This window comes from Pinus tabuliformis, chromosome 1_1 (genome assembly GCF_031772625.1).
Source record: "Pinus tabuliformis cultivar Carrire ecotype Pingquan chromosome 1_1, CPIR1, whole genome shotgun sequence".
In the NCBI taxonomy this organism is placed as follows: Eukaryota; Viridiplantae; Streptophyta; class Pinopsida; order Pinales; family Pinaceae; genus Pinus; species Pinus tabuliformis.
The window spans coordinates 653,815,235-653,823,847 of NC_142297.1; positions in this window are offsets into that span (position 1 = coordinate 653,815,235).

Here is an 8,613-nt window from a genome sequence, read left to right on the forward strand (position 1 = left end):
GGTGTGGCATGACCAACACCTCAATGACAAGCAATTCCAGCCAGGAGATTGGGCGCTGTTGTATGATTCTAGGCATAAAGATTTCAAGGGGAAGCTGAGAACCAGATGGCTGGGACCATATGCAGTGGAAAAATTTCGTGAAAATGGATCTGTTCTTATTTGGACCATCGATGAGGAGGCCATCCCCATGCTTGTCAATGGGCATCGACTGAATATCTACAAGAAACCTCTCTCAAGACAAGAGTTCATCAAAACTGTGGAGAAATCATTGTTGGTCATAGAGAAGGGTTCTGCCTCTGTTTTGGGCATACCCTGAAAGTTAAAAAAAATAAAAATAAAAAATAAATATCCTTGGGTGAAAACCTTTCTGACGCTCCCAAGGCAGGTGGTAGGGGTGAAAACCTCATTGAGGCGCCCCTATTGTCTTTCAAAAAAAAAAAGAAAAAAAAGATTTGAAAAAGATCCTTGATTGAAAACCTCTCTGAGGCACTTAAGGCAGATGGCAAGGGTGAAAACCTCATTGAGGTGCCCCTGCTATCTTTCAAAAAAAAAAAAAAAAAAAAGAGAAGAAAAAAGAAAAGAAAAAAACAATAAGCAAAAAAGACAGGGACAACAAGTTTATAATGTGGCAATGCATGCAGGTTGCAGGTATTCTATGAAGGAGAGGAGGTCTCTCAACTCAAAGTCAAGGATCCTTATCATGCTGCCAGGAGACCTCACCACCACCTCCTCCAAAAACACTCATCTTCTCCAAGGTATCGGCACGATTTCATCACAGCTTAGTCTTCTACAGGAAGGTGCAAACTTTCTACAGGAAGTTCTATATTTCTACAGGAAACTTCCTGTAGAAGTTCGAGACGGCCCAGAATTCATTGTGTGAGGAGATCTAACGACCAAGGTTCGACATGGAGGCATGCAAGCTACTATTTCTTCCATCACACACTGCTGTCACCTCCTGCTACCACCCCAGTTGACATGCAATAAAAGTACCTGCACAATCAAAACAAATCTTTGAGTTATCAAGAGGAAGCAATTTTTAAATGAAAAAAGATGCGGAGATTCCATGTAATACCCGTCACAGCTATCCAAGGGTCCTGTGAGCGTGATCGTGATGCCACTGTCTTCATCGTTCAGCATGCACCCGAGGAGGAAAAACTGCTACAGGACATCCTGCAGGAGTCCCGTAGGAGTTAAGCCAACTAGAGTGTACACCATTCAATCGCCTGTAACATGGAATGATAACGCGGGCACATGCAGCCGAATCATAAGCTTCATCGTTAGCAGCGTGTGAAGAGGAATCTCTGGGCCTGTGCAATCAAGCAGCAACAAGCAAACCTAGTCATCGTCGTCCAAGAACCTGAAGAATCATGTCGCGGCCGCATAGGTAAGTGCCTCGCCCTTTCTTTCATCGAATCACATGAATTTTACTTTGAAATGTTTGCAAGTGTGAAGTGAATGGGTTGAGCGCTCGTATGGCCATTTGACTGGCCACGTCGACCAGTCAGATGGTCTAGTCGGATGTGTAAAAGGTGGTCGTGGCAAAAAGGAATGGGTAGTGGACACGTGAGAGCCATCCAGTCGGGAACAAGCGCATTTTAATAGAAATGATGGCTGCGGATTTGCGGGGAATGATGCAGCAGCCAGGGAACTTGTAGTAGAATGATTAAGTGACGTCGCCCAACGGTCCGGCAGGGACAGCTCACCCCCGCGCCACGGATTCCGCCGGATTCAAATCTATCGGCTAGATTGCCACCCCACACATTTATCATGAGCCGTTTGAAAGTCAAGTGAGCATCCGGATTCCTCTGAAGCTCGACACTCCAAGTCTTCGGCCGTTCGAACGTCTGTTAAGTAGCACAGAGAGCGCAGAACCACTGCAGTGTTCTCCAGAACCCGTGCGTTGTTTCTACAGGAAAGCTGCTTCTACAGGAAGCTCACTGCCACGGAAAAATTGGGCTTCACATCAAAGGTGGCGAATTAAAAAGGTAAGCCTGAACCTTGCCTCCCATGCAATTGGTTTTGAGGGTGGCGGAGTCGACGTTCTACAGTCTGCTCAATAAGGAATGCAAGTATTGTCTGCCGTTTGCATGAATTGTCGTCGGGGTGTATGTAAAGTCTCCTACAGGATATAATTTTTAATTAAAGCTCTGTTAAAACTCATCTAGAGATAGTTTTCGTGAATTGTATGCGTGGCTCTGTCCGAAAAGGCTAGTTTGTTGCATCCGCCACCTCCAGCCAATGTAGCAGCTTTTCACCATGCCGGGTGGGTTCATCAGAAAGGAACCAACCGACTCTAAGAAACTAAGAGAGAACCCTGAGGTGGTGGAGCTGTTCACCCACGCACAATGGATGTCGTTCTGCGACAAATTACAGGGGTATGATGATGAGGTGGCAGAGGAGTTCTTGCAGGCTCTGAAGCCAAAATCAAAGACATTAGCCACCATCAATTTCAGGGGTTTGAGTCTCAGACTCACCCCACAGTTCATCAGCCGAGTTACCGAGCTCCCAATGGGAGTACCATGGGACAAAGAAGAGAGGAAATTAGGCCAACAGGCCAAGAAAGAATTCTTTCCACCAGAGGAGCAATTCTCAGAAGATAATAACGGGGTTCGTAGGACTAGCTTACTGCCACTTTGGAGCGAAGTCAGCTTCCAAATCATGAAATACATCACCTGCGAAGGTCGGTTTAGCATTGTGTATGGGTACCATTTTCGGTTACTCACATAATTAAGGCATCAGATGGACCTACCTGCAGAGAACAAATTAAGCATTCCCTACTTTCTATTGCAGTCTATGACTGAATGTGCCACCAAGTTGAGGGAAGGCACACCAGACCAGGTAGCTCATCACGGGCTCATTAAGCTCCTCGTCGAGGATGCACTCCACACATACAAGGTCCCTCTCTCATGGGAAGCCTTCCGAAATCTGACCAATGATGGGAATATAAAAATGTTGACTGAAGAGCTTGGTTCCTCCAGCAGTGAGGAGAAGGAGTCAGTACCCGCAGGGAAGAAAGAAAAAGGCCAGAGACCCACGGCCAAAACACCAAAGACAGAGAAAAAGGAGAAACAAGAGAAAAATGGTGCCAAGGAGAAAGAGGAAGCACCCATATTAACACCCCAAGAGAAGAGATTACAAAGCAGGGTGGACAAGACTGAGCAGGTCCACATCAACAAAGGCACCTCGACAGCAGCCTCGACCAAGTCAAAAAGTAAAACACCCTCAGCAAAGCAAACTAAAGTGGTGCCACTTGTTCCTACAGGAAAATCGAAACTGGCTTCTACAGGAAGCCCGAAATCAGCTGAAAAAGGGCCTTCTATAGGAAGCCCTGAGAAAAGAAAAGCAAAGGAAAAGAAGGCTGACGTGCTTGCAAAGGAGGCAGCAGCTGTGCTGGCCACCCTTAGTACACCTCGTAAGCCCAAGGAAAAGAGAAAGAGGGAGGCTCCTCTATATTTTAAAGCTAGGAGAAGTGTGAGAATAAAGACGGGTAAGCCACAGCCTCCGTCCAATAGCCCAATCACTATCGAAGATGCCCCTACTTCGCCCAAGGAGAGGTCCCCCTCAAATATATCAGTCACCTATGAGAGGGGGAGCCCAAAAAAAACTACTTGGAAAGAAAGGTTAGACCAATTGGCTTCAAAAGCCCGACTACAGGATGCTGAAGCTGCTCTACAGGAAACCTTACCCCAGCTTAAGGAAAAAAAGAGAATGGAAGGGGAAGCACCCTCATCACCACCGAGGGAGGGCGAATTAGAGCCACCAAGAGAAGAAGAAAGAGAGCATATCTTGGAGCCTAGCCCTCAGCCAAGTCTGAGCTCATACTATAACTTCTTGGAAGCTGGCAAAATTATACCACAGAAATTCACTGTGCCACTGTTCTTTGCATTGCAGGAAGAGAGAGTACGTACACACACGTGGATGAAAATAGCCAAATCAAAAGGTGTGGCGGACATAGGCCCCTTGGAGGAGCAACTCAAGGAGGCCAGAAGGGAATTAGGCATGGCTAAACACGTGGCAAATTGCCAACGGGTGTTCCTACAGGAAGAAAACGAAAAGATTAGACTACAGCTACAGGAGCTGAGGAGAGGAACAGGCACATCCTCCGGGGACATCACAGCAGAACAGCAAGGCAACAAGGAACTGCACATCGGTCTTGGGGAGCCAACCACACATCTACAGGAAACAGAGCTACAAGCACAAATTGAGGTGCAAGCTCTCAAACAACAACTGCAACAGAAAGAGGCACAATTGGCCTGCATGGCCAGTTGGGCCATGGATGCCATACAATGCAGACAGCAGGCCAAATCCTATGGCCTATACTTGAGAGACCAATGGCTACAATTTCAAATCAACACCTTGGCGCAAAGGGGTATCTCTCAGCTCCAAGACCCGCAGCAGTTCACTGAATTATGCAATACCAGTTCATCTGAGGATAAGGCCAAACTATCGGAGTTCTACCTCCATAATTTGGCCCTTCCTAATGTAATTTCATGGGATCCCAACACGGTCTTAGGGGATATGCAGTTAATGGCACTTTCCTCATGGTTGAACCATGAAGACAAAAGAGCAGCAGAAGCCAAAGCGGTCATGAACCGAGAGCTGAATGAGCCATTACTAATTAGACCAGAACCAGTGGATCCAACTGCACTAATATCAGCACACCAACACTTATCCACCGACCCTCAAGCTTCATTTAAATTTATGGATCAGCAGGCCCAGGCCATAGCGCATTTCGAGGATATGGAGAGACTGTTAGGAGATAACTGTATTCAAGCTTGCACCCGCCGATGGAATACATTGGCCCACAGTCTAAAAATCAGAGAATATCATACTCCAACTCGAATGAGGGAAGCTCTAGTACGGGTGCCCCTCTATAAGAAATCCATGAAAAACCACCAGGCCAGCTGGATTGGCCTCAAGCTAAGCCCACCTCCGCTGTTAGGATTAATGGAAGGCGGCACAGAGAAAGATGAGCAGGAACAGTGGGAAGAGGTGGAGAGAAAGGCTGGGTTCCATGTCAGTAAGGAGGATACTACTGCAGAAGCTTGTGATGTGAGGGTGGCAGTAAAGGCAATGAAGGATGAGGAGCTGGATTAGTTGCTGAAGGATGAGCAATCACTTTAGTTGGGGGGTGATGATGAGCCCCAAATTTGGTAACATTTTGGGCTCATTTGGCCTACTTACCCTTGCTCTACCCTTCATTTTTCATCACTTATGCATCATTTTTTAGTATATTCATGTTATTTGTACGAAGGAGGGCAGTCATTATTCCTAGGTGGCTAACACATGTTTATTTCAGGTTTTTTGACATTTAATGGAGCAAAACCACGCAGATGAAGGCTAGGAGACAGCCAAGATGGGATTGCGGTTTTGTAGGATGGTTGTCCACAACATTGAATGGCCTTCCTTGTGATCTCCAACCCAACTCCGAGCTCCAACCACCACCGAGCTAGAAGGCAGCCAAACGGATTGAAGGGAAATAGTAGATTACTCTTAGTTTGGACAGCCAAACCCCACTAATTTAGGAGGCCAGCTTGGCCCTTGTAATGTATAAATGATGAGGCTGTAGCCTTCGATGGGGACTTTTGAACCTTTATTGTTTATTCTAGACTACGAGCTGATAGCTCTATTTTGCTCTTTGTAAGCCATTTTTGGCATGTTATTAGACTTATGACTATTATATTTTAATAAAAGGCAGGCAGATTTGAGTTCAGTTCTGAGTTCTTAGAGGAGCTATAGCTCTCGGGGTTGGGCCCAACCTGAGAGCAATAGACCTCCTTTCTTTGTATTGTTACTTTTCTTTCAGCATTGTATTTCTTTCCCTTTACATGCATTTGGAAACACAGTTTGCTAAGTTGAACTTCTTGGTGTGAATAATTAGGTTAGTTTTATGAACAAAGTTGCTTTCAGTAGCTTAGATTAGAGTAAGGATATTAGAGTTAATCAGAGCTCCAAAAAGGGTTCATTGCACACTCACTTCCACCTCTATTTAAAGATTGGGATTACAGCCCGTGCCACCCACCAAAAACACAGTTTTACATGTTCATTCAAGCTTTGATGCAATGTTCTCAGTTGTAACATCATCCATGCATTCCGATCTTGTGGAATGAATCGTTGTTTCAATGCCATGCAAGAGTTTCCTTACAAAATCACGTTGTTGTTCTGTAGTTTTATGAAAACATTTAGAATAGGTTGATGAAATCTCGGTTTTGTGCAAGACTCGGATGATTTGTTTCATTTACACTGTGTGGTCCTACTCCCTCACGCCCTTACCCTCCTAAGCCGTGCCTAGGCCATCCACTCTTCCCTCAGTTATACCACTTACCTCCTAAACTCTTCCATCACCCACGTGATTCTACCTTTTCGGCCTTTCATTTCCTCTAACCTCCTCTAGACCAACCAGCTTTGCACACCCCCTATCCATCTCATCTCTCTATCCATAAGCCATCACAATCTCCCCTCCTACCTCCCTGTCCATCCATATAGCCTCTTCCACTCATCCATCACCCAAAAATCCTATTGCAGAACATCCTGTAGAAGTTAGCAGACTTCCTGTAGAAATTCTGAACATCCTGTAGAACCCCTGCAGACTTCCTGTATAAGCTTGTAAACACGGTTGCCAAGCATCTGAACTTTATGAACTTCTCTGAAAGGATGCTAGGGATCCCTTAGACCCTCTCTAAGCCTTCCTGACCTCTTCCAAGCATTTCCCTCCTTGATCTATCCCTGCACAGTCAAAGACCCAGATAGAAGCACACACATAATAATTTCAACAACTTGAACAAAAATACAAAAATATGCTTTCTTTAGATCAAAGTAGTCTAGACACATGCATTTCACCTTCCTGGAAGTAATGGCACTTCTTCCAGTATCTTGCATTCCCACCTTTGCATCAGTAGGACTAGGTGGTAGATTTAGGGTTTGCTAGGGTTTTCATTTCTTGTTGGCTTTCAATTTCTTCCTGCAGTAGGTTAATCTCCTTTGAGATAGCTTTCATTCATCGGTTAAAAAGCTTCTTCTGAGAACTCATAGAAGTTGGCTTGAGCCCTAGCGGACTTGTGCCAGCTGACCAAGTGACTGCTGCAACAAGAGCTAGTACTTGCGCATACAACACCGTCGCTTCCAAGTTTGTTACGAACTACCAGGTTGATAAAATTAGAGAAGGAAGCTCCATGAGTTGTAGCATTATTGCTACAATACTGGAGCCCACCAGATGTCTCAAAAGACAAAGGGTTTCAAGAAGGAAAAGATTTATTCCATTTCAAATGAAGCAACATAATTCTCTTTAGTTAAGCTTGAATGCTTGGACAGTAAATCGTGTATCATGATTGGAAGCAAGAAGAGGATGTCTCAAAACACAAAGGGTTTTAAGAAGGAAAAGATTTAGTCCATTGTAAATGAAGCAACCAAATTTGAAATCTTAGCCAAAACACTTATGTCATGATGTAAGATGTTAAAATAATTTTTGAATTATGATTATGATGATTCTATTGAGCTACATAGTGGATATGAGATTGATATTTCTCTTCTTAACGCTGAATACATATCAACAATGGTTGTAATAAAATAACTAGATACTGAAGTGGATAGAATAACCTCTGCATGTAAGGATCATACATTAATTTTGCAAAAAATTTCGATGAGAAGGTGATTTGAATCCTGATAGAAATTAATACTTGGTTTATTAACTTTTTAATAAGTGTTTGCATGCTTTTTAAAATCACCACTATTAAGATAAATTAACTAACATATGAAAATTGAAATGGAATTGTAGAAAATAAAAGGTAATAACAAACCACAAAAGAGAAAATGACACTAGCAAGCTGATAACGAAGTTCGACTATCTCAAAGCCTACATCTCAGGGCCTGCTATTTAATGGGGAGGCCTCTTTATTAATTAATCAAAGCCATCAAATGACATTAACTTTACATCAACACAACTCTTGATTGTCCTTGTTGTATTATGCTTGACTTCAGGAATCCAATGCAACTTTCAACACTCAAAAAGACCTCCTATAACTCCCACAATGAGCCTCCAAAGTTCTAATATCTTGCTACCATTCGCTGGATAAAAACATCTTTTGCTGCATAAAAATCGCTTGTCCCCTAAAGTGGCATGTTGATATAAATTTTATAATCGTGTGGGGGAGGTTGGCGGTTCCAACTACCTCCTCATACTCCAAGCACAATATATGTATATATATATATATATATATATATATATATATATATATATATATAGATATATATATATATATATATATATATATATATATATATATATATATATATATATATATATATATATATATATATATATATGATATGGTAATAAACATATACCATATCATATGCCAACGGAGTTATATGTCACCATATAAAATTTATATCCACCATATTTTAGTTAACTGCTTTACACCATAATAAAGGGTGAATAACCATAATATGCCATGCTATATATAGTGGGTAATTTAATATGGTAACCATGCCATATATTTGTTATACATATAACCACACATGTATTCACCATGTTAATTAAAAACCAACCTTATCACATAATATCTCATGGAATGTTGAACCACCCGTCATCATGAACTTGTTGTTGCTGCTAAA